Source organism: Tupaia chinensis, unplaced genomic scaffold (genome assembly GCF_000334495.1).
Source record: "Tupaia chinensis unplaced genomic scaffold, TupChi_1.0 Scaffold000610_1, whole genome shotgun sequence".
Lineage (NCBI taxonomy): Eukaryota > Metazoa > Chordata > Mammalia > Scandentia > Tupaiidae > Tupaia > Tupaia belangeri.
In genome coordinates this window covers 2,804,585-2,813,712 of record NW_006160129.1, presented here as the reverse complement: position 1 = coordinate 2,813,712, position 9,128 = coordinate 2,804,585, and the positions used below count along the sequence as shown (strand labels likewise).

Sequence of the window (9,128 nt, the reverse complement as noted above, 5' to 3'; positions counted from 1 at the left end):
AGGAAGCCTCACTTTGAGAAGTACCAAAATAGGGTCTTCCTTAAACTCAGGTTGTTTAAAAATTATTTGAGATAATTAGTACATGGAGTTCCCAAAGACAGCTCCAAAGCCAAATTTACCAATGACTGCAGTGTAGACAAAGTCATTAGAACTGAGGGGATGCAGGAAAAAAGGGGGAAGACCCCTGTCGGGCACCCACCGTGATCCTGTCATTATCGTACATGCTCATCACAAAACCTCAAGGTGGGTAACTGTCACTGTTCCACAGACAAGAAAGAAAAGAGGCTCCAAGGCCCGTCACTTGCCCAAGCAGCAGCAGAGGGACCGGCGGCACGGGGTTCTGAGGTCAGGTTGGCCTGACACCAGGAGAGGAAGGGGTTTGTCGGTCGGTGACACTACCCAGAGGAGAGGTGACTCGAGCTGGTCAGAGAATGTGGCGAATGCGATGAGTAATGAAGAAAGAGTAGGGAGTTTGTGAAACGTCATATGGAAATGGGGTGGGGCCGGCTTCATGGCCTGGTGGTTAAAGCAGCCAGAGTCTACACGGCTGACCAAGTGGTTGAGTCTCATGCCCAGCAGCTGAGAAACATGTCGAATGCGTGTGCGTGCATACCCAAAGCCCAAAAAGGAGAGAGAGTTGGAGAAGACATTGTGACGTGACCATCCCTTCATGAGGGGTGCTTTCTCCTTTCTTTCTGTGTTTCTCTAACAAGTGCATGTACCTCTAGCAAATGAGAGAAAGGAAGAGAGAAAGAAAGAAGAAAGAGAAAGAAAGAAAAAGAAAAAAAGAGAAAGAAAGAAGGAAAGGAAGGAAGGAAGAAAAAGAAAGGAAGAAAGAGAAAGAAAGAAACAAAGAGAAAGAAAAAAAGAGGAAGGAAGGAAGGAAGGAAGGAAGGAAGGAAGGAAGGGAGGGAGGGAGGGAGGAAGGAAGGAAGGGAGGGAGGAAGGAAGGAAGGAAGGAAGGAAGGAAAAGAAAGGAAGAAAGAAAGGAAAGAAGGAGAAAATATAAAGGAAGAAATTTGGAAAGAGGAAGAAATAGAGCAGGGGGTAAAGTGAATGGCACGTGTGGAGGGCATGGGAAGCCATGCTGAAAGGCCAGGAGGCGAATCGCCAAGGCTGGGAGGATGGGACCCTGGATGCTGTGAGGCCCCGTGCCCCTCTCCAAGGCCCGGGGTCAGACACAGTGGCCAGCAGGTGTGCTGTGGGCTCTGAAGTTGGTGATGGCACCACTAAGCCATTAGTTGTGAGCATCCGTCAGCTGGAGGGACACAAGAAGCACCTGAGACAAGCCTATGAGGTTGGCAGGTCACGGCAACCAGGGAGGGGGACCTGGCTGTGGAATCCAGTTATACCTACCAACCTCTCCCCCAGACACCATCCATGGCTGTCATCTTCTCTGCCTTTTCTCACCTTCCAAGGGACCATTGTGATCCTCAAAGAACCCAGTGCCCTGCAGAGAAGGGAGAGCCGGGGTCTGGCAGACAATGTCCAGGTTGCCAGGACCCTGGAACATTAGGTGTCACTCTCAGTGTCTTCAGACGTCTTAAAAGAAATTCTACAGGCCCTCTCCCCATCTCTCTTCAGTCCTGACATCATGGAAGCTTACTCCCTTTTGTGCAGCCTCCAAAGGGGCAGGAGAACAAAAGAGCCCTGAGCAAAGGAGGGCTCCTCTTAAAGTCCTTCCTCAGAAAGTGAAAACTTTCCCATTGCCCCGGAATGGGTGGGGTGCTTCCGTGTCCTCCGCCCGCCCGCCATCCTGGCGGCTGCTCCTGTGTGGGGTGAGGGTGTGAGAGTGTGCACTGCTGAGTGCTGGGAGAACCACAGGCAGACCACCAACCAGCGGTTCACAGAAGTATCTTCCTACTCGAAGACAAGTGCGAGGCTGAGCAGAGAGAGCCCCACTTCTGCTTCCCCTTAGATAGAAACTCCTAGTGAGTGGGCAGCTGTCCAGCCGACCCGGGGGAAGAAGACGGCCATTCCCATCCCATCCACAGAGCCCTGGAGCAGAGCCAGGCATGGGGGAGATGCAGTTTGAAGGAGGCACTTTGGAAATTCCTCACATTTTTTGGCCTTTGTCTCTGGGCATTGAGATGGAGACCCACATTTCACTCAGCCCAGAGGTCCCCGTTCTTCTTTGCATCCAAAAGGAAGATTCTAGCAGAAAGCAGAAAGAATTCAGTGGCTGTTTTTTTCATCTCAATGACCAATTGAGTCACTGGGAAATAGGGGGGACAGCCAGAAGATCTGTCCCCCTCACCCCCCTTCACTGCATTTTCTTTCATCTTTCTCCTGTCTTGCCCCGCCCCTGGCCCAAACCCTAAGTGATGCAAATACCATGCCCCTGTCAGAGGAGAATGGCCCTCCTGCTCTTCCTCTGTTCCAGGGGAGCCTCAAAGACACCTGTGTGCTGGCAGATGGGACTGGGAGCCAGGACAGGTGATAGGCACCTGACAATGGCATAGACCCGCAAGCAAACCACCCTGGACTCTGAGCTGCATGCCTACCACCTCCCAGCGTGATGAGAGTTTGGCCTCGCCCTCCCACACCCGGCTGGGAGCAGTGACAGTCAGGACATGGTCAGCGTTAGGACTTAATAAGGGACAAGGACATTGTGGCTAGAGTCCATTAAGGGGTTAGCCAGACATCTTTGGCCAGTCATTCAGATTTCCTCACACCTCTCTGTCCACCAAGATTCTGCAGTTGTCATACACGAGGACCCTCATCACCCACCCAAGATCTGTGTCATTTTATTCCCAGGTTAATTGCTTGCCCCACTCCCACCTGAGGTCCCTCCTCATCCAGATCAACTGATCAACAAACCACTGAGGGAGGAGGCAAGCCGGCCTCTCCGTAGTACCACCGCAGCCTGGCTCCACACCAGCCTTTCGCTTTCTCATCCCACTCCCGTCCTTGTTCTGCGGCTCCGGATCACCTCCATTCCAAGGGGCCCCCTTTTCTAGTTTTCTGGTTTTTCGGTACTGAGAAGGGGTTGCCTGAGTCACCTTATCCTCTTCATGATCCTAAGTCTTCACCAGCTCAAAGGAGGAGCGATCCTACAGAAAAGGAAGCAGACATTTCAGCAGTCCCCCAGCACCCCTCAGCAACCTCTCAGACACCTGTGCCCACTGTCAGGTGCTGTCCCCTCCCCAAACTGACCCCTCTTCAAGAGGCAAACTGAAAACTGACTCAGCTAAGGGGCAGCAGTCTTTAGTAAGTGAGCTGGCCAGGGGCCCCCAACTTATTACAGGAACTTGGGGAACCACTTAGCCTCTGAGCTGCAGTTTTTTTTCTACTGAAAAAGGAAAGGGTTGGACTAGAAGACCTCTAAGGTTTCTTCTAGACACACGGCTGATGCTGAAGTGTGGGCTCTACACCTATCTGAAGGGACAGCTCATCCATTTCCTCCTCCATGCTCAGGCACCGGCCCTGCCCTGGGGCTCAGGTTATGGCTGGAATCCAGTATCTGATGCCTTTGCGGTTCAACCCCATGTGGGTGGCTGCACAGTGAAAACCACAGGCAGACGACAGCCTCCCTTCTTTTCTCCCCTCCCCCATTTTTGCTAGAGGGTGTGTGTACTACTCCCTGGAGAGACTGGGTTGGAGTGGAGTGAGAAAGCACTCCCCTTGGGGGGGATGGTCACACCATAATTCTTTTACCTCCTTTTGGGATTTTGGGTGCACACACATACACACCCAACATATTTTCCTTTTTAAAAAAATTTGCAATAGGGCAAATGCTCTCACTAGGGAAAGTGAGAGAGAGAGGGATAGCAAGAAATCACCACCACCCCCCCCAGGGGATGGCTACATCACAATCCCTTCTTCTCCATTCTCCTCTCAGCATTTTGTGCGCACACACACACACACCTGGTGTGTTTTCAAGCTGCCAGATACAAGAGTCAAACTGCATTGGGCCATGTGGGACCCAGCCACCCTGGCCACCATGCCACTGGCTGGCCCTGGAAGCATCACTTTCATCATATGGCTTATACTGGATGGGTGGACAAAAGAACTGCATGACTATATCCCCCCTTAAGACACCATGGTCTGCCAGAGAGAGGCACACTGGGCTGGGGGACCCGTGTGGATGGTGGTTCTCACTTTCCTTCTCTTTCTCTGTCTCTCTCTGGCCAGTACATAAGCCCTTTTGCAAAAAAGAAAGAAAGAAAAAGACACCACGCCACACCCTGCAAGGTGTAGTACTTGGGCCACAGCTGACTGGACCAACAGTGGGCACCTGACCTGGAGGCTGCTGCTCTACTGGCTGGCCAGTGTCCTATGAGGTAGCCTGGCCCAGGAGCTAGTGCCGACCTGAACCAATCAAATGCATCTGGATGCATTGCGGAGGGGGAGCCAGGTGGCAGCACAATGGCACAGAGAGAAGAGCAGGGCCAGAGAGAGGAACCTAGCCACACAGAAGCAGAGCAGAGAGCGGGGACAGTGCTCTCACAGTGGTGAAAAGCTGGGGTTGGGGGATGGACGACCCCCAAAGCATCCATCACTGCATCTCTGCCCCATCCCTACCTGGCCTGGGCAGCACAGTGAGGTCCTGGTCAGGCTCCTTACACGGAGGCCTGGGGGAGTTTTGGGTCAGCACCATTTGCAGATTTGAGGCTTTCTCCTCCCCTCGGGTCCTCCTGAGAGGCTCACATGGACAGCCTTTCCTCCAGCCCCCAGTCCCGAGGAACCCTGGACCACTCTGGACTCAAAGCTGCAAGGACTGTGAGGAGCACTCACTGTTTTGTCAGGTCCCAGGAGTGCCCAGGGCTCCGTGTGCCCCTCTCTGGAGGGCCTGCAGTTAAAGGGGAGTGAAACTGGAGAAGAATGTGTGGAAGTTTGTGGCTTTCATCTCTTAAACAAATAGCAAATTCCTCCAGGCTGCCGCTTCTGGAATTAAACAAGGACGTGCTCAGGGAGGCGCTGAGGTGTTACCGTAGCAACGCCCAGGCTGTTTTCAGGCAAGATCGAGTTAAAGAGGAAAGAGAACACAAATAATCAAGGGACGGGCTGGATGGGGCCCAGGCGTGGGGGTCTTCTGGCGGAATGCGTGTGTTTTGTGCTGGGCCCCCTTTCAGCGCTGTTTCCTCCCGGCTTCCCGGCATCCCACCGCTGGTGAGGCTGGTCACTGGAATACTAATGGGACCTGAGAGAAGAGGCCCGCGCTGTGGAGATGGGTTCGGTGGGAAGGACGTCACAGCTGGGACCACCGAAGCAGGAAGTGACATGCACGAAGCCAGGCCGGTTCCTGGAATAATCAAAGTCAGGGGAGGAGGTGTCCTCAGAGGGCACCAACGCCCAGGCTTTAGCAGGGCAGAGGCCTGAATGGTAGAGATACCCCCAAACCCGTGTGACTCACAGCATGGTCCCTGGGCCAGCAGCAAAAGCTTCACCTGTCATGCAAAAGCACGTGGTAAAAACACAGAGTCCCAGGCCCACCGAAGCACTGTCTGCATCTTTTTTTTTTTTTTTGAGAGGTTTTTGCTATAGGGCGCATGCGCTCGCCAGACAGACAGAGAGAGACAGAGAGACAGAAAGCGAGAAATCACCCCCCAGGGGGGATGACCATGCCGCAATCCCTTCTCCTCCTTTCTCCTCTAGGGATCTTGGGCACGCCCGGTGTGAGTTTTAAGCCACTGGGTCCAGGACTCGAACCGCGGTCCACTACGTGGGAGTCCAGCGACATAGCCATCACGCCAACTGCTGGTTCCGCAGAGTCTGCATTTTAACAAGACCCCAAGCAATAGAGGCATGTTTGTGGTTTGAGAAGCATTGAGCAGAACCTTCTCTGTCTGTCCCAGATTTCTACAAATTTTGTCCATCTTTCCTTTATTTTTCTTTTTGGCTATGGGATGCATGCATTAGCCAGACAGAGACAGAGAGAAAGAGAAAAAAAAGTGAGAAATCATCCCTCAGGGGATGGCCACGCTACAACCCCTTCTCTTCCATGCTCCTCCGGGATCTTGGGCACAAACGCACGCACACCTGGTGTGAGTTTAAGCCACCCGGTCTGGGACTCAAACCACGGTCGACTACATGGGAGTCCAGCGACATAGCCATTATACCATCTGCTGGTCCCAACATTGATTTTTATGGTGATAGAGATAATGTTAGAGGGGCCAGCAGATGGCATGGTAGTTAAGGGTGCTGGACTTCTATGTGGCCAAACGTAGTCTGAATCCTGGACCTGGTGGCTTCCTTTCTCACTTTCTATCTCTCTCTGTCCCTCTCTGGTCAAACTAAAATAAATAAATAAAGTTCAATAACATAATTCTTTTTAAAAAAAAGATAACGTTAAATACTATTATGGGCTGAGTTGTGCTCCTACACAAAAGAGATGTTCTCATCCTAGCCCCTGGGACCTGTGAATGTGACCTTGTTTGGAAGTACAATCCTTGCAGACAGGATCAGGTTAAGATGAGGTCATTAATAGGTGCTAATCCAATGACTGGTGTCCTTATAAAGAGGAGGGAAATTTAGACAGTGACAGGGAGAGTGACACATGATGACGAAGGCAGAGACGGCAGTGATAGCGTCACAGCCGAGGAATGCCAAGGATTGTTAACAGCTGCCAGAAACCAGGAGTGAGGCATGGAATAGGTTCTCTCTCTGCGCCCCCGGAGAGAGGAAGGAACCAACCCTGCCGACGCCCTGATTTCGGACTTCTGGCCTGGCCTCTAGAACCGTGAGGCAATACATTTCTGCTGCTCGAAGCCACCCAGTGTACGGTACTTTGTTTCCTGAACCCCAGCAGACACATACAGCATACAGAGACTGCCCTCGCCTAAAGCGCTTTCACATACATTGCCTTGGGAAAACAGAGCCAGGGAGGCATTTTATTCTGCTTTTCCAAATAAGAAATCCCCACCAGCACTTGGAGAGGACCCGAAGTAATGGTCCCGAGGTGTCAGATGGGGTGAGGAAGCACGGCCTCATTGCTGGGCCAGTGTGGAGGGGCTCGCACACGGGCTATGTGGGCCTAAGAGCAGCCTGTGCAGCTGTCCCTAGGCACCACCCCCCAGGACGCCAGGCGAGAAGAAGACTAGCATTGCAGGGCTCATCCTATCAGAGATGCAGGTGTCTTGACCGTAGCCATCTGCATGTATGGGCTCAGAAGTGCCATGAGCACTGTGTGTCCTGGTGCAAAGCTGGACATGACCCAGGGATGCAGCCTTCATGGTTTCCAGAAGTTTGAATGTGCATGGTCAAATGTCACCTCCATAATGACCCTTTGTCCGAAGCCTAGTCCCTACTTAATTTTCCTCCTGACACAACACCATCCATCATGCTCCTGCTCATTGACTTGATTACTGTACACTTCCTGTCTCCCTTACTGAAACATAGATTCTGCTGCCGTGAGCAGAGCCTTGTCCACGGCAGAACTGCAACAACAGGAAGAGAACCTGTTAAAATATGACAGGCGCCGGGGAGGAAAGGTTAAACAGCCAGCGAGAGGAACGAGCTGGTCCCGTGTGCAGCCGTGGAAAGATGGCCATGATAGCATGGAGCCCAGGAGCCACCTGAAGCATAGCACACACTAGACGATCCTGTTTTGAAAAACATACATGGGCCAGCCAGTGGTGTGGTGAGTAAGGTGTTGGATTCCCACATGGCTGACCATGGTTTGCATCCTGGACCTGGAGGCTTGCTTTCTTACTTTCCCTCTCTCTCTGTGTCTCTCTCTGGTGAGTACACATGCCCTACAGCAAATTAAAAATAATAATAATAAATAAGATTAAATAATTATTTTTAAAAAAAGAAAGAAAAGTACACATGGGCAAGCCAGTGGCATGGTGATTAAGGCAGCTGAATTTCTCATGGCCAACTACACAGAGGCCCAGATCAGTGGCCTGAAAACCATGGGCGAATATGCATGCATGCCCAAAATCCCAAAAGGAGGGAAAAATGGAGACTGGATTGTGGTATGACCATCCTCCTGTGGGAGGTGCCTTATTACTTTCCTTCTCTCTGTCTCTCTCTTTCTGGTGAGTACCCTCTGGAAGATTTTAAAAAGAAGGAAAAATAGTGACCAGCAGTTAGCGTAATGGCTATGTCGCTGGACTTGCACGCAGTCAACCGTGGTTCGAGTCCCAGACCCAGGGGCTTAAACTGACGCCGAGCGCATGTGTGTGCATGCCCAAGATCCTGAGAGGAGAATGGAGGAGAAGGGACTGTGGCGTGGCCATCCCCCCAGGAGATGATTTCTCACTTTCTGTCTCTCTGTCTCTGTCTGTCTGGTGAACGCACGTGCCCTATAGTAAAAATTTCTCCAAAAAAAAAAAGAAAAGAAAAAACAATACCGTGATGATACTTGATTTAGCATATTTATGAAATTAATTTGTTTTTTAATAAACGAGACTCTGAGGATTCAAAATTAACATCCTTGCCCATAAGCTTCTCAGAGACACCAGAAAAAGTCGTTTCAGTCCTGGTGTTCCACATCGTTCTGCTGTGTTTTGTCAAGCAAACCTTTGTGAGTCTACTGCCATCTGGTTACACCTGTATCCTCTTGCTCACAATTTCACTTGGGAGGACCAAGTCCCCCAGGATGGCATCATGTTCAGCTGTCAGAGTCTGACTCCTGGGACACTTTTGCTTATTTTTCATACTTTTGCTTACTTTTAGTTGGCTAAGGCAGAATTCTCCCCTGAGCAATAAAGACCACGTGCTTCCCACTGAACTTTTTCTCTAGTTCACGTACTAGCCACACATGGATTTTCTGGAAGGACTTCAGTCGAAGAACAGGAGCAAAAATCACAATAGCTTTCTGAGCACCACCCCTTCTATTTTCCTGGCTGCTGAGTGTTCAGCTCCCTGAGCTGTGCCTTGAGGTATGAATTCATCTCCAGCTCCAGAGGAACCTAGGAGATGCCCTACTAGAACGGGTGGGGCTTCTTGTCATTGAGCTTCATGATCTTGGCACTTGAGCTGAATATGCCTGCTCCTTGGTGAGCATCAGCTAAGGGAAGTAAGAGCCCTCTGACTTTTTTTTTTTTTTTTTGAGAGGTTTTTGCTATAGGGAGCGTGTGCTTGCTAGAAAGACAGAGAGAGACAGAGAGAAAGAAAGCGAGAATTCACCCCCCAGAGGGGATGGTCAGGCCACAATCCCTTCTCCTCCATTCTCCTCTCAG

General features: G+C 51.2%; 1 pseudogene; it reads right to left on the bottom strand.

Annotated features, from left to right (window-relative positions):
- Positions 1 to 8,322: 8,322 nt before the first annotated feature.
- LOC102501749 (40S ribosomal protein S7 pseudogene) overlaps positions 8,323 to 9,128 on the bottom strand; it is a 5,604-nt pseudogene continuing 4,798 nt past the window's right edge.